At 35.3% G+C, this 16,922-nt stretch overlaps 1 protein-coding gene across 13 annotated transcripts in view; it reads right to left on the reverse strand.

Moving 5' to 3' along the window:
• Positions 1-16,922, reverse strand: part of PRKAG2 (protein kinase AMP-activated non-catalytic subunit gamma 2) — a 614,065-nt gene that overhangs the window by 116,420 nt on the left and 480,723 nt on the right. The gene's annotated exons all lie outside the window — the stretch shown is intronic.

Below are 16,922 nucleotides of genomic sequence, written 5' to 3' on the forward strand. Positions count from 1 at the left end.
CAACATAAGAAAATCAATTAATGTAATACACCATATCAACAAATCAAAGCAGAAAAATCACATGATCATCTCAATTGATGCAGAGAAGGCATTCGACAAGATTCAACATCCTTTCCTGTTGAAAACACTTCAAAAGATAGGAATACAAGGGAACTTCCTTAAAATGATAGAGGGAATATATGAAAAACCCACAGCTAATATCATCCTCAATGGGGAAAAATTGAAAACTTTCCCCCTAAGATCAGGAACAAGACAAGGATGTCCACTATCACCACTATTATTCAACATTGTGTTGGAGGTTCTAGCCAGAGCAATTAGACAAGAAAAAGAAATACAAGGCATCAAAATTGGAAAGGAAGAAGTAAAACTATCACTGTTTGCAGACGATATGATACTATACGTCGAAAACCCGGAAAAATCCACAACAAAACTACTAGAGCTAATAAATGAGTACAGCAAAGTAGCAGGTTACAAGATCAACATTCAAAAATCTGTAGCATTTCTATACACTAGTAATGAACAAGCTGAGGGGGAAATCAAGAAACGAATCCCATTTACAATTGCAACTAAAAGAATAAAATACCTAGGAATAAATTTAACTAAAGAGACAAAAAACCTATATAAAGAAAACTACAAAAAACTGCTAAAAGAAATCACAGAAGACCTAAATAGATGGAAGGGCATACCGTGTTCATGGATTGGAAGACTAAATATAGTTAAGATGTCAATCCTACCTAAATTGATTTACAGATTCAATGCAATACCAATCAAAATCCCAACAACTTATTTTTCAGAATTAGAAAAACCAATAAGCAAATTTATCTGGAAGGGCAGGGTGCCCCGAATTGCTAAAAACATCTTGAGGAAAAAAAACGAAGCTGGAGGTCTCGCGCTGCCTGACTTTAAGGCATATTATGAAGCCACAGTGGTCAAAACAGCATGGTATTGGCATAAAGATAGATATATCGACCAATGGAATCGAATAGAGTGCTCAGATATAGACCCTCTCATCTATGGACATTTGATCTTTGATAAGGCAGTCAAGCCAACTCACCTGGGACAGAGCAGTCTCTTCAATAAATGGTGCCTAGAGAACTGGATATCCATATGCAAAAGAATGAAAGAAGACCCATCTCTCACACCCTATACAAAAGTTAACTCAAAATGGATCAAAGATCTAAACATTAGGTCTAAGACCATAAAACAGTTAGAGGAAAATGTTGGGAGATATCTTATGGATCTTACAACTGGAGGCGGTTTTATGGACCTTAAACCTAAAGCAAGAGCCCTGAAGAAGGAAATAAATAAATGGGAACTCCTCAAAATTAAACACTTTTGTGCATCAAAGAACTTCATCAAGAAAGTAGAAAGACAGCCTACACAATGGGAGACAATATTTGGAAATGACATATCAGATAAAGGTCTAGTATCCAGAATTTATAAAGAGATTGTTCATCTCAACAACAAAAAGACAGCCAACCCAATTACAAAATGGGAAAAAGACTTGAACAGACACCTCTCAGAAGAGGAAATACGGATGGCCAAGAGGCACATGAAGAGATGCTCAATGTCCCTGGCCATTAGAGAAATGCAAATCAAAACCACAATGAGATATCATCTCACACCCACCAGAATGGCCATTATCAACAAAACAGAAAATGACAAGTGCTGGAGAGGATGCGGAGAAAGAGGCACACTTATCCACTGTTGGTGGGAATGTCAAAGGGTGCAACCACTGTGGAAGGCAGTTTGGCGGTTCCTCAAAAAGCTGAATATAGAATTGCCATATGACCCAGCAATACCATTGCTAGGTATCTACTCAAAGGACTTAAGGGCAAAGACACAAACGGACATTTGCACACCAATATTTATAGCAGCATTATTTACAATTGCAAAGAGATGGAAACAGCCAAAATCTCCATCAACAGAAGAGTGGCTAAACAAACTGTGGTATATACATACGATGGAATATTATGCAGCTTTAAGACAAGATAAACTTATGAACCATGTAATAACATGGATGGACCTAGAGAATATTATGCTGAGTGAATCCAGCCAAAAACTAAAGGACAAATACTGTATGGTCCCACTGATGTGAACGGACATTCGAGAATAAACTTGAAATATGTCATTGGTAACAGAGTTCAGCAGGAGTTAGAAACAGGGTAAGACAATGGGTAATTGAAGCTGAAGGGATACAGACTGTGCAACAGGACTAGATACAAAAACTCAAAAATGGACAGCACAATAATACCTAATTGTAAAGTAATCATGTTAAAACACTGAATGAAGCTGCATCTGAGCTATAGGTTTTTGTTTTGTTTTGTTTTGTTTTGATTTTACTATTATTACTTTTATTTTTTTTTCTATATTAACATTCTATATCTTTTTCGGTTATGTTGCTAGTTCTTCTAAACCAATGCAAATGTACTAAGAAATGATGATCATGCATCTATGTGATGATGTTAAGAATTAGTGATTGCATGTGTAGAATGGTATGATCTCTAAATGTTGGGTTAATTTCTTTTTTTCCGTTAATTAAAAAAAAAAAAAAAAGAGAAGGGATAATTGGAGATGAAGGGATACAGACTGTACAACGGGACTGGATATAAAAACTCAGAAATGGACAGCACAATACTACCCAATTGTAATGCAATTATGTTAAAACACTGAATGAAGCTGCATGTGAGGTATAGGTTTTTTGTTTTTGTTTTTTTTGTTTTTTTTTCTTTCTATTATTGTTTTAATTCTTATTCTGTTGTCTTTTTATTTCTTTTTCTAAATTGATGCAAATGTACTAAGAAATGATGAATATGCAACTATGTGATGTTATTAAGAATTACTGATTGTACATGTAGATTGGAATGATTTCTAATTGTTTTGTTAATTCTTTTTTTAATTAATATAAAAAAAAATTCATTCCTTATTCCCTATCCTGTCAAATTTTAACTTAATATAATGAAATTAAAGAAAAATATTATCAACTTTAAATCATTTTAAAATTTGTTTTTAATGTATATATTTTTCTATATTTAGAAATGCACAGGTTTATTATACTCAAAGTAGCATTTTCTTTTTAGAAAATAAGTTAAAACATTTGAGCAAGAAATAAGCAAATAAAGGAGGAACACTGGATAAAACATAAGGAAGAAAGCTTAAATTATTTATTTTGTGTTTTTCAAGCGCTTAGAAACATAAAGTCAAGCTTAAATATAATTTTATAGGATTTATGGTTATAAGGTGGCAGAAAGAAATTAATTTTATTAGATTTCTTCCTTTCCATGCTTTTTGCATTTGGTTTTGTATATATGTGTAGGTAAATGTGTACTCTCCAGGGAAAATGCATCTGCTCTTCTAAATAAAAGGAGGGCAGTAAAAGTATAGGCAAGAGGAAGACAAATTGTTTCCCCAATTAGATATTTGAAAATGAGCTGCAATAAATGCCTATGGATTATCACAAACAAGACAAAAGCCTTGAAATCATATGCAGTTCCCATCAGAGTTTTAAAACAGCTTCATATTTAATTCTATGAACGACAGAACAAAGCACCTGCCACAGCCAATGTTTCCTCTTTTTTTCAGGAAACAGAACCGAATTATTAAGCTGAAGCAACCATAAGGATCAAGGTCAGCTCAAAGGGCAGAGAAACACATACCAAACAGGTCAGTAGAGTAAGAAACACCTTGATAATTATAATACCAGGAAATAAACAGCTGCTACCCAGGCCAGTTTAGATCAAATACACTTTCAGAAAGTTAAAGAAGTTCCTTCTATCCCTACACTATGAAGGATTTTCTTTAGTCACACCGGTTGAATTTTATCAGCTTCTCCTTAACTCTCTAGTGAGATGACATAGCTTTTTCTCTTTTATTTCCTTAAGAGATTTCCTAATACTGAATTTTCCTTGCATTTCTAGGATAAGCCTTGTTTGATCACAATACAGTAAGTGTATTAGCTCAATTTGCTAAGAGTTTTGCCCATATTTTAAATGTAAGATTAATCATTTGTTTTTTTCTTTGTGTGCTATCCTCCTCTGGTTTTGATATCAGGGTCAAGCTAACCTCACACGATGAGCTGGGAAGTGTTCCATTCTTTTTTACGCCCTAAAATAACGTAACCTAAGAATTAACTGTTTCTTGAGGGTTCTACAGGAATTCACCCATATACAAGCTGATTATTATGCCTCTTTTGCAATGAAAGAGGAGGGGTTAGATTTAATTATCTGTTTTTAAAAGATTTATTGAGATATAATTCACATACCATACAGTTCGCTCAACTGAAATGTACAATGCATCTTTTTTTTTTTTATTTTTATTTTTTTTACATAGGCAGGCACTGGGAAAAAACAAACCCAGGTCTACAGCATGGCAGGTGGGAACTCTGCCTGCTGAACCACAGCAGCCCGCCCAATTCATTACTTTTTAATTTCTTTTTTGGTGACTGAAGAAAGGGATTATCATCCAGCAAATGCAAATAAATATAAGAATTTTCTATTTTAATATATTTATATAAAAAATTTAATTTTTTGATATATTTTTATATATTTGGGTTTCTTTCTTTTAATATTATTTAAAAAATCTCTGTATTTATAGCTAAGAAACCCCTCTTATTTCTGACAAGCAAAAAATGTTTATTTGGTACAAAATTTATATTCTGACTAGCACATTTCCTAATATAACTTCTGTGGACAGCTTAATCGAACACCATAGTACTTGGAACCTTGTGTATGGCATGGGATTTTGTAGGTTTGTCCAGAGTGATGACCAGAAAAATCCCAGAGCAATTTGAACAGTGAATAGGGAAGTATTTACAGAGTCCCCTAGGGTGAATGGTGAGAAAGGGGGAAAATTCAACTTCTTCAAGTGGTGAATTCTTGATATTCTCACAGGCAGTGGGGATAGCCAAAGCAATAGGCCGAGTCTCCAATCTTGGGGTTTGTTCATATGAAACTTAATCCCGCAAAGGACTGGCTAAACCTACTTAAAATTAGGCCTAAGAGTCACCCCCAAAAGAACTTCTGTTGCTCAGATGTGGCCTCTCTCTCTTGGCCGACACAGCAAGCAAACTCGCTGCCTTCCCCCTCTCTACGTGGGCCATGACTCCCAGGGGTGTGGACCTTCCTGGCAACGTGGAAGAAATCCTAGAATGAGCTGGGACTCAGTATCAAGGGATTAAAATCTTCACGACCAAAAGGGGGAAGAATGAAATGAGACAAAATAAAGCGTCAATGGCTGAGAGATTCCAAACAGAGTCAAGGTTATCCTGGAGATTATTCTTACACATTAAACAGATATCACCTGTTTAGTTAAGGTGTAATGGAGAGGCTGGAGGGAACTGCCTGAAAACGTGGAGAGTGCTCCGGTGGCCATGTTTCCTGAAGATAATTGTATGATGGTATGGCTGTTGCAGTGTGACTGTGTGATTGTGAGAGCCTTGTGTCTGATGCTCCTTTTGTCTACCTTATCGACGGACAAGTAAAACACATGGACTAAAAATAAATAAATAAGGGGGAACAAATGTTAAAATAAATTTAGTAGATTGAAATGCTGGTGATCGGTGAAGGGGAGGGGTAAGGGGTATGGTATATATGAATATTTTTCTGTTTTCTTTTTACTGCTTTTTCTGAATTGATGCAGACGTTCTAACAAATGATCACGATGATGAATACACAACTATGTGATGGCAGTGTGAGTTATTGATTATATAACAAGAATGGAATGATCATATGATAAGAATGTTTGTATGTGGTTATGTATCATAAATAAAAAATAAATTAATTAAAAAACAAAACAAGAAACCCCTCTTATTTCTAATGCCTTATGTTTTCACTAATGCTTTCCTGACAGACTTGACAAAGGTTTATCCATTTTACTGGGTTTTTAAAAAAACTGACTTTTTGGTTTTTTTGAGCAAGACTCCTTTTTTGTTTTCAATTTCACCGATTTTTTGGTCATTTCAGTAGATTTTCGGGGGAAGAGCTAAATGAACATCTTTAGCCATCCGGAGTCACAGGTATAGCAGACCAACTGGGTCAATTATTAAGGTAAATTCAAGACTGGTGCTTCACCCAAGTTCCCTGGGTATAATGCAGTTCAAGATTCTGACAAAATGCCATTCTAACTCATATGAAAACATTACAGTTTACCAGAGCTTCAACATATGCCCATAAACACATATACATCTTCAGAGTTTAGAGATATAATGGATCCTTCCACTGTAGGCCCTCTGGCTATTTCCAATATAGCACATCATTTTTCTCACAGAAGGTATAAGCACTATTAAGAATTACTATTTCAAATCAAATATGAAAAACAATTTGCAGAGTTATCAAAAATAAGGCACTAATAATAAAAGATTCCTTTATAAGCTCACAGGTCTCAATTCCTTTTGTCAAATATGCTGGATAGTAGGTCTTTTCTTAATGAAGACTACTCAAGGTATTCCCCAAAGTTCAAATGGGAGACTGTGTAGAAGAAAGAACAAGACAGAACTGCCATTCTGATAACTGCCATCATTTGTCACCTTGAGCAAAGTATTTAATCCCTTTAAGCTTGAATGTCTTCATCTATAAAATAGGGACAGCACCATCTTTTTTTGTACGAAAGTTCCGAGGGGTGGGGAACTCAAACATCCAGTCACAAATGATACCAACAGTATAATAAATACATACATCCACACAGGAAAAATTCTGACAGTTTAGGTACTAGAGCTTTGGCTGGATAAACAGCTGTCACTGGGTGATACACTAATGATAAATCCAAAATTTAAAATTTCCACAGTTATCTTTTCTAATATTTCCAGGGTCAATGTAGTTACTATTTTGGGGACTATACTATACATCAGGCATTGTAGTGAGTATTATGCCCATAGTTATTTCATCTACATGTAATCCTATTAGTTAGTACTTGATTTTTCTCAAGTTACACATGAAGAAACTGAAGTTCAGAAATAACTTGCTCAAGGTCTTACAACTATTAAGTAGAAGAAATGGGAACCCAACTGGGTCTGACTCATCCTCTTAATTATTACGTACTAATTACATAATGCCATTAAAGGGGGGGGGGGAACATGCTATTAGCATAAGCTTCAAAGCTAAAGAAATCAAGATGAAAAGTGAGAGCCAAGCAAAGGATATGAATAAATACATCAGAATGTGTACGTGTGTATTCTTGAGAAGGTCTTAATGGAATAATTAAACATTTTATTTCAAAGAAAATGTAATAGATGACCTATGGAATAACAATGTATCATTAATTAGCAATTTACTGTTAGTTACACACGTCCAAAATAGAAGCTAAAATACAAGGAATAACTGAAACCTATTCTACAACTAATTGTGATGTGCTTTGAAATTTATTTTTTTCTATATATGTTATTTTTCACAAAAAGGAAAAAAAAGTTGACTGTGATGATAAATGCACAGCTATATGATGATACTGTGGACCACTGATTGTACACTCTGGATGATTACATGGTATGTGAATATATATATATCAATTAAAAAAATAAACAATTTTAAAAATCAAAGGAGAAGGTGGAATTATAAAAGAGAAGACAGGATTTAACAAATGAGTATGATTCCTGAACCATTATATTGATATTTCTCTTAGTCTCCAGTGTCTTAGAGCAGCCAGAAGGAAAACCTAAAATTGTGGAACTGTAACCCATACCAAACTTTGAAATCTGTTCTATAACTGTTGTGGTGTTCTTTGAAATTTACTGCTTTTTTGTGCATATGTTATTCACAATTAAAAACAAAAATCAATAAAAAAATACAATGAGGAAGGCAGTACAATATTCAGAAAACTCAATGATGTTATATACATTCAGATACTATAAGCATACGTGAAAGAATTCAAAGTGGAACAGAAGAAAGTAAATTAAACATATATATATATATATATATATATATATATATATGTATTTTTTTTAACATGGCAGGCACCAGGAATCGAATCTGGGTCTCTGGCATGGCCAGCAAGAATTCTGCCCGCTGAGCCACTGTGGCCCGCCCTAAATGGATTTTTTAATCGAAAAAAAGGTGACTAAAATTCAACCAAAAGGTTAAAAAATGATTCTCCCATTTATTATTAGAGTTAAGCTAGATTCTTTTTTCCCTAACCTTAGCACAAGTTCAATCACAGCCACACAAGAAAGCTCTAAAAGACTTTTTTCCCTGAGATAACATATTATGTAACCAAGCTGTCACATTTCTATCCATTTGTTATTGCCTTTGAGTTGCTCAATTACTGGATATAATATATTCTGAATTTTTATGTAGGTGGCAAAGCTTTCTACACCTCTGGAAAATATACTTGAGTCAACTTCAATTCCTCAGTTTCTCTACCTTATTATTGCTCTTCGATCAGTAAGTATATCATTAATTTAGTAAATGGATTTCCCGTTTCTATAATGCCTTAAACATAAATGACTTATTTCTTTAAAAGAAACAATATTAAATACCTGAAGAACTTTAAAGAGTAAAAGTTTCAGAGTTCCAAAATACTTATCTTCATCTTTGTAAAAAATATTTACTGAAATACTAATACTTGCCAGATTTCAAGGATACTATAATGAATAAGACTAAATCTCCATTCTCAAAAAGCAAAGAAACATAAGTAATATGTGTTTCTCTTAACATGAGGGATTATGAGATAATATATAAAGTACTATTCTGGGGCTTCTGGAAAAACTGAGAATTTAAGATTTAATAAATTCAGATTTAAGCTGAGATCTGAATAAAAACTAACATGTAGCCAGTAGGAGAGGGGAGAACAATTCAGGAGAGGGAATTCAGGAGAGGGAAGAGTGCAAGTTCAGCAGGCCTGGAGGAACAAGGTATTATGGAATTTGAAAAAGGCCAGTACAGCTAGAGAGAAGATGCAAGGAGAAAAGAGGCATAGAATAAGGCCTGAGAGGAAGGCGCAGGTAAGACTGAGTAGTGTACATTATATTGCATGTTAACAAAGTTGGCCCATTAAGGCTTTTAAGCATGTAACTGACATGATTAGATATTATGTTTTTAGAAAATATCTATAATTGTAGCACTGAAAGTTAATATGAGAGGAGCTGAGTAGATGCTATGAGACAGTTGGCAGCTTGACTAGTTCAAAAGAAAGATGAAGGTAGCTTGGGCAAGAGTGATGGCAGAGGTGATACAAAGAAGTAGACACTTAGGAAGTAAAATTGAGATGATCTGATTAGTTGGATGGGGGAGGGGGAGTGTGAAAGACAGCTAGAGCTAGACATCATGGATGGCTCTTGTTGAAACATCTACTGGAGCAAGGCCAGTAAATAAAAGGAAGAGGAAAATAGAACCAATAAGTCATGAAATTAATCCAGCAGAGATGTCAAGTAGGCAACTGAACGCTCAGAAGTCTGAGATGCTAGAGACATATATTTGGGCACCATCAATTACTAAAGCATCATGGTAACTAATTAAAACATTGGGCATTGTGTATCATAGCAATTAAAACCAGGACACAAATAATATGTCTATGGTGAGAGCACAGAATGAGATGATTAGGCCTAGGACAGAACCATGCAGAAGTCCAATATCTAACACTCAGAAAAAAACAGTGACTGTGTGGTATATGAATTTTATCTCATTAAAGCTGTTATCTAAAAAAAAGAAGAAGAAAAAGTAAGAGAAAAAGAAGAAGAATAGGAACCAGCAAGGAAGTAAAACAGCCAGACATTTATGAAGAGACTATTAGAAGAGTGGTCATGTCACAGAAATTAAAGACGTGCTTCAAGAAAGGATTAGTGGTCACCTTTGTTAAACATCACTAAGAGTTCAAAAGAAGATGAGAGCTGACACACGTCCACTGGATTTTGCAAAATGAAACAACTGGTAACCTCAGTGAGCTTAGGTAGAGTGGGGAAAATGGAATCTTGACAACTGAAGGAGGAACAGGGGAAAAAATGAAAAAAAGGCGGTACATCCACACAATGGAATATGATTAGGCCCTGAGAAGGAATGAAGTTCTGAGACATACTCAACATGGATGAATACTGAAAACACTAAGCTGAATGAAATCAGCAAGGTACATAAGGACAAATATTGTATGATGTAACTCAGATCAGCAATCTCGAAATAACAAATAATCAGAGAAGTTGATTAGAGGTTACCACAGAAAGGGGGAGGACAAAAGGGTTATTTTTTGCTACTGGTTATAAAGTACTTATAATTAAATTTAATTTTAATAAATGGAAACAGAGATTTCTGGATGAAAATTATTATTTCATAAGGATGTGCATACTGGAGCATGGGCTCTGAAAGTCTAACTACTGGGTTTGCAACCTGGTTCCACCACTCTCTCATATGTTCCTAGTGCTGCCATGACAAAGTACCATAAACTGCATTGCTTAAAACAAAAGCAATTTACTGTCTCACAGCTCTGGGGGCTAGACATCCCACATTTAGGTGTCAGCAGGGCCATGTTTCCTCTGAAAGCCCTAGGGGAAGAATTCTTCCCTGACTCTTCCTAGTTACTGGTGTTTGCCCTCAATCCTTTGTAAACGCTGGCTTGGAGGCACACCACTCTGATCTGACTCCATCTTCACATGGCCTGAAAATTCTTCCCTGTGTGCCTTTATCTGTGTCCAAATCTCCCTTGCCTTTCTCTTACAAAGACACCAGCCATCGGATCTAGGGCCAAACCTAATCCAGGATGATTTCATCTCAAGACTTAACTAAAATCACATCTGCAAAGATCCTATTTTCAAATAAGGTCACATCCTGAGGTTCCAGGCAGACATGAATTTGGGGGATACCATTCAACCCAGTATAAAGACGTGCCTAGATACGTCATGCTAGTTAATTTATTTAACCTTCTTAATTTCCTCATATATAAAATGAAGTTGATAAAAATACTTACCTCTTACAGTTGTTTTGAGGATAAGATAAGATTAGAATGGTATCTCAATACATGCTGGCTAGCATTACAATCACAGAAAAAAAAGGATACAAATATTCTTTCATTTTTCATGTAAATTCCAAATACTTTTAGAATCTGGAGTATTTTCCAAATTTAAAATTTAATATAAACTAAGAAACAAAACTAAAATTTGTGTTAACTCACACATGTATTCTCGATAGGGATGATACTGCCCAAAAGGGACTTAAAGATTGGTTCCTGGGGGAAAAGGAGGACAAAAACTCTTGCGTGCTGTAATGGCTTGTGGTCCTCCAAAGGGCCACAGTAAATAAACAGATAAACTATATATCTGTGGTATTAAAATTGCGTGGGGCAGGGGAAGACAATTAGGAAAAACTATATATTAAAAGACTCCTGGGGAAGTGATATCCAAATTTTAAATTTAAAGTTAAAATGTTAAGTCATAGGATACTGGTATAATTACATGGCTTCTCAGGGTCTTGCCCAGCTACGGCCTCTTCTCTTGAGATCTGTGCCCCAAGCAGAGCAGCCTCGTGGCAGAGCTGTGCTGTGTGCCCAACCCTGGTCATTGCTCAGTGACTCTGAGTCATCAGAGCTCCAGACAGTTGGCTGGGCAGGGCGGGGGTTGGGGTGGGTTACAGCTGAGAGGCAGTGAGGGCCATGGGGGCCATTTCCTGACATGGAAACCAAGAAGCAGGGAAAGCCAGTTTTGACAGGGAGAATCATGTGGCCCCAGAGAGATGACCACAGGCATGGCCTTGGTTCCTGACCACTCTCCAATGTGTTCTGACTACCTGTGAAGCCTGATGACAGGTCCCATTTCTGGATTATCACTGAATCCTTCTAACCATTTTCTTCTTTGTTTAAACTAGTTAAGAAGCACTCCAGTTCAGGAAACGAAACCTCCTCAGTTTAAGACAACTATTGTATCTCATCAAATCTAAGATGGCATCAATATTTAAGGGGCATCCTGACTTCAGAGCTATTAAGATGTATACCTACAATCTCTTAAATATGGTAATCTTTTAAATATGGGACCAGCTAAAAAAGAAAAATTTTAATTGTAAATATTTCATAAATTGTCAGTATTTCCTATAATCAAGAAACAATGAATCTCAAGTCCAAGATGAGCATGCAAACTCAGGAGGGAAGGGTAGAATTTGGATAATGGAATATTATCAGAGCTTCTAATACTAAAAGGAATAATCAACAAGCAACCAAGACGTGTGCTCACAAACCTGCATCTCTACCACCAGAGGTCAGTGCCCCTCATATTAAACCTAAAACCTTAAGAGTTAACTCTGCTGAGTTTCACTGAGAAGATGCTCTAAAAGCTAAGTGAAAGGGAATAATTTTTTTAAATAAAGGAATAATTTAATAGATTAGACAAATATACAGTAACATAATTCTTCCTCAAATAAGGTAGAGTAGTATTTCTCAACCCTTTTCTCATTACTAACTCCCCAGGAGCCTTTTAATATACATATTTTGTCCTAACTGTTTTCCTCTGCCCCATGCAATTTTAATAGCAGACACCCACAGTACAGTCTGTTGATTTACTGTGGCCCTTTGGAAGCCTACAGACCATCACAGCATTGTGTCCCTCTTTTCCCCCAAGAACCAATCTTCAGTCCCTTGGGAACAACATCATCCCTGTTGAAAATACATGTTAAGAGTGAACACAAATTTTTGGTTTTGTTTCTTAGTTTATACAGAGCTGTTGCTAATAGATTTGGGGTCATATTTTTGTGCTGGAAGGAAAAGGAAAAAATTCCAGCCCCTTGTTTGATTGAGAAAAACTAACAATGACAAGAACAACAGCAAAATCAACAAACGAAAAAAGGTCCCAGGAGACTTTGAGTTATCCAAGGAAATACAGTTACTTCATGACAGAACTGGACTAAATTCCAAGATTCTTGGCTAAAAATCTAATGCTTTCCCTCATACAAATATTGGCCTGCTTCCTCCTAAAAAATTTTGATCAGTGTAGAACAGGCTGACCAGTCTTGCTGGAACAGATGAGTTTGCTGGTGAGTTCAGAGTATACTTTGCAAAGCATGTGAAAGAAATGACATTCAGGTGAAGAACAAACAGAACAGAGAGGATTACCCAATTAGGAGAAGTAACTAGCAAAAGGAAGAGAAGCAGAATGGTAAGAAATCTTGCTGCCTGGAAGTAGGGTAAAATAGCCGTAGCATGTTATTAAAAACGTGAAATAACTGAAGATTATAACATAGAGGGAATCTAGGTGATAATACAAATATTTCTAAAAAGGAAATAAAATTCTTGTAGTGCCAGAATTAAAGTAAATTTTATTAACCATGAATAAAATTGCTGAATAATTACTTCAAAAAGCATCCATGGGATGTGTTTAGGAACTTATCAAGTACTTCATGCTTGGTCCCGATCATTGACACTTACTGATGAAAAAAAACATAGGTAGATTTGACTCATATAATAAAAAATTTCAACAGAAAACACAGAATAATTCCTATGAGTCCTAATCATTTTTTAAAAAATGAATCATTTTATCCTCCCAACAGTCCCATAAAGTAGGTACAATTAATATCCCCATTTTACAGATGAGAAAAGAGGCACAGAGAGGTTAAGTAACTTACCCAAAGTCACATAGCTAGTAAGTGGCAATGACAAGATCTGAACTCAGGCACCATAGAGCCAGAGACTGTGCTTTTAATTTCTAACCCTTCCACTATATATAATTAATACAAGTAAAATATTTAATTATTGAGAACTACTTATAATTGTGCACTGTTGTAATATTATGATATTAAGTTATAATTTAAACAGATTTTTCCGTCAGTAAGCAAAAATCTATGGATCCTGTAACTTTGTGGGAAACCAATTTTGTAGTCTTTTCTGATGTGGAAAAGTTTTTGTTCTTCCACAACACTTCTAGAACAAAGAATGTTCAGAAATAAAGCTTGAACAAACTCAATGAAACAAATGGCACAATCATGAGTTAACTATAAAACATTTAAAGTAATCATTTATACGCTACTGAAACATCACTGGGTACCTACAATATGCCAGCCATAAGACCAGGCATTGGGGAGAAAAAATGAATTGTGAGAGAAGTATAGAAGGTATTTAGGGGAAGGCCTCTCAGAGAAGAAGAGTTTTATTTGGACTTAGTCTTTAAGTATTGATAAGATAGCCAGAGGCAGAAGGCCTTACAATCATAAGTTGTCATGCTCCTGGGTACAGAGATGGTGGAGGTACAAACAGAGCAAACAGAGGGGTAGGGCAAACTATGCCTGTGGGCCAAATTTGTCCTGTTTTTGTAAATAAAATTTTACTGGAACCCAGCCCCACCCACTTGATTTGGTTTGGTCTTTGGCTGCTTTTTTGCTTTTCTCCTTCAGGGCAGAGCTGGGTAGCTGGACAGCCACTGGGACTACAGGGCCAGTAAAGCTTAAAATATTTATTATCTGGTCCTTTACAAAAAATTGGCCGATCCCTGTTCTAGATAGAGCCTTGTTATTCAAAGGGAGATCAGTTTAACAGCAGCATCAGCTGTATCTGGGAGCTTATTAGAAACACAGAATCTCAGGTTCCATCTCAGACCTACAAGAATCAGAATCTGTATTTTAAAAAGATCTCCAGTGACTGTAACAAACATAAAGTTCAACAATAATTGGTGTGTGTGGCTAGGGAGGCAGTAATGAGGCTGCAGACGAAGGGAAATTTTATCATATATATATATATAGACAGCAGAAAGTGGTAAAAGACTTTCCCACAAAGGAGTAATGTGATCAAATCTTTTCTTTAAAAAGGTAATTCTGTCAAGGGTGTGACAGTAAGAAGAGATGACAGCAGAAAAAGTGGGTAGGCAGCTCCTGTCATAATCCAGGCACAGATGACCCACACTATACAGGGTTGATCACACTACAGCCTTTTTCTTTCTTCCCAGCAGCAAATAAAATTTCAAGACATTACTCCAATTGCACTAGCACCCTCAAATTATTTCTCATACAGCATTACTTAAAACTTATTAGGAAATATAAATATTCGGTAACAAAAATTAGTAAACATATCTCAATCTAAATAATGCCTCCAGACATCAACCTATTAAATGAGACATTAACTGTATAAAAATTCTAAAGATTAAACAAGAATCTACTCAACAGCTATTTATCACATAGGCTGCCAACACATCAATTCACAGGATATTTAAAGGTGTAATTTCTTACTGTTAAGACTTTTTTCACCCCAAATATAAGATTTTTGCTTCTATTTGTTTTTTCCATATTTTGGATGAATAAGCAATTTAAAGTTCAAAAGAAACAAAGCAGCATTTTAGACTATGACGCCAACACTATTCCTTCTTCCAGTTCAGCTAACAGCTTCCAAGTAACTGTTTAACATTCCTCCTCCTTAAGAATCAAGAAAAGTTTGACATGCCATTTGTGAGACTCAGTGTGTTTTCAAGGAATGACAGCAATCTAGATAAAAATAGATGGTGCAAATGGGAAATTCCCTTCCTTAGATGCTTAATACTTTACATTCATTCCACTGGCAGTGACAATGCAAAAGAAGAAAAAACAAAAACAACAAAACATGTATATGTGCTTTGAGAAATGAAACATAAATAAATTAATAAATCTGAAGAAAAAAAAAGCCACCAAATGTGTTAAGAATTTCTATATTAAGACCTATTAATAAAAAGCCTTGAAAAGTCTAGAATCAGAACAATGTATAATGGCATTTAAACAATTGTAACTAACATTAACAAAGTGTTAACTATGGGTTTACAGTGTAAACAGCATTACATGGACTATCTCATTTAATTCTCACAACAGTCTGATATTATCTATATTTTATAAATGAGGAAACTAAGGCACAGAGAGGTTAAGAAACTAGTCCAAGGTCACACAGCTAGTAAGAGAAAGAGCTGAAATTTGAACCTGGGCCTGTGCTCTTAATTCTAACTATGGTGCCTTTCTAATAGTCTGTTCTCTAGTTTCCTCTTGCCCCTATGTTAATTTACAAAAAAGTTCAAATGCAATGTACTCTCTCTGATACTAACATCAGGGACAAAGAAAATGCCCATGACTGAGACAATGTCTTTGTGGAAAAGGCACTCGGTATTACCCTGGATACAGTGGCCAAAATCTTACCTGCAATGTGGTAAAACAAAGAATAGTGAGGTGTATTCACATTAGGACACAGGATGATTTTTCAGTAGTGCAAAGTGCAGATTAAATTCCAGAAAAATTCTGAAACCTATCATTTTGCTGCTTGTTGATAATAAATAAGGAAGTGGACTTTTTATGATAATTACTATGACTGCATTATATTCTAGCTAACATATTTGTGAATGCGACAGTGAATTTAAAATATTAAATAAATGCAAAAACCTGCCTAAAACTCTCAGGTTAACGCTCTCATATGGTTGTTCATGGCTTAATCAAGTAATTGCCTGGTTGTAAATGAACAGAAATATTAAAGTAAAGTTGGCATACAGATAGCATCCACATGGCACACTCTTTGTTTTGGAGCTTTAGTCTCTTTTTAGTCTCTTGGAGAAAAGAGAAGTCACGAAATAAATAATAGAAGTGCACAAGATAATGCGGAAGCTTTTTACATTCCTTAAATTGTTACACATTTTATATAAAGTTCTTTTTCAACTTTGAGTTCATCATTTTCCATTTTAAATATTAATTTTACCAAAAAAATCTTAACAGCTCCCAAATAAAATCCAGGTAAATAATTAGGACAGGAAAAAGAAAAACCGATTGAGATAGGAAGAGGTACTAGAAATGATGGAATGAGAGAGTCAAGTGAACTCAAAAGCAATTCAATAAGCCACTTCAGGTTTTCCTACTTAACTTTCCCTTTTAAAAAAAGAAGACACACCCTGCTGGTGGTATTTTCACAAATGCAGATAAGGGAACCAGTCTGTATTATTTAAAGGTATGTACTATAAAAATAATTTGAGGAGTACCTCTAAATTTATGCTGACATATACTAAAACCTATTACTGCATAACACCTTGCTAT

Source organism: Tamandua tetradactyla, chromosome 1 (genome assembly GCF_023851605.1).
Source record: "Tamandua tetradactyla isolate mTamTet1 chromosome 1, mTamTet1.pri, whole genome shotgun sequence".
In the NCBI taxonomy this organism is placed as follows: Eukaryota; Metazoa; Chordata; class Mammalia; order Pilosa; family Myrmecophagidae; genus Tamandua; species Tamandua tetradactyla.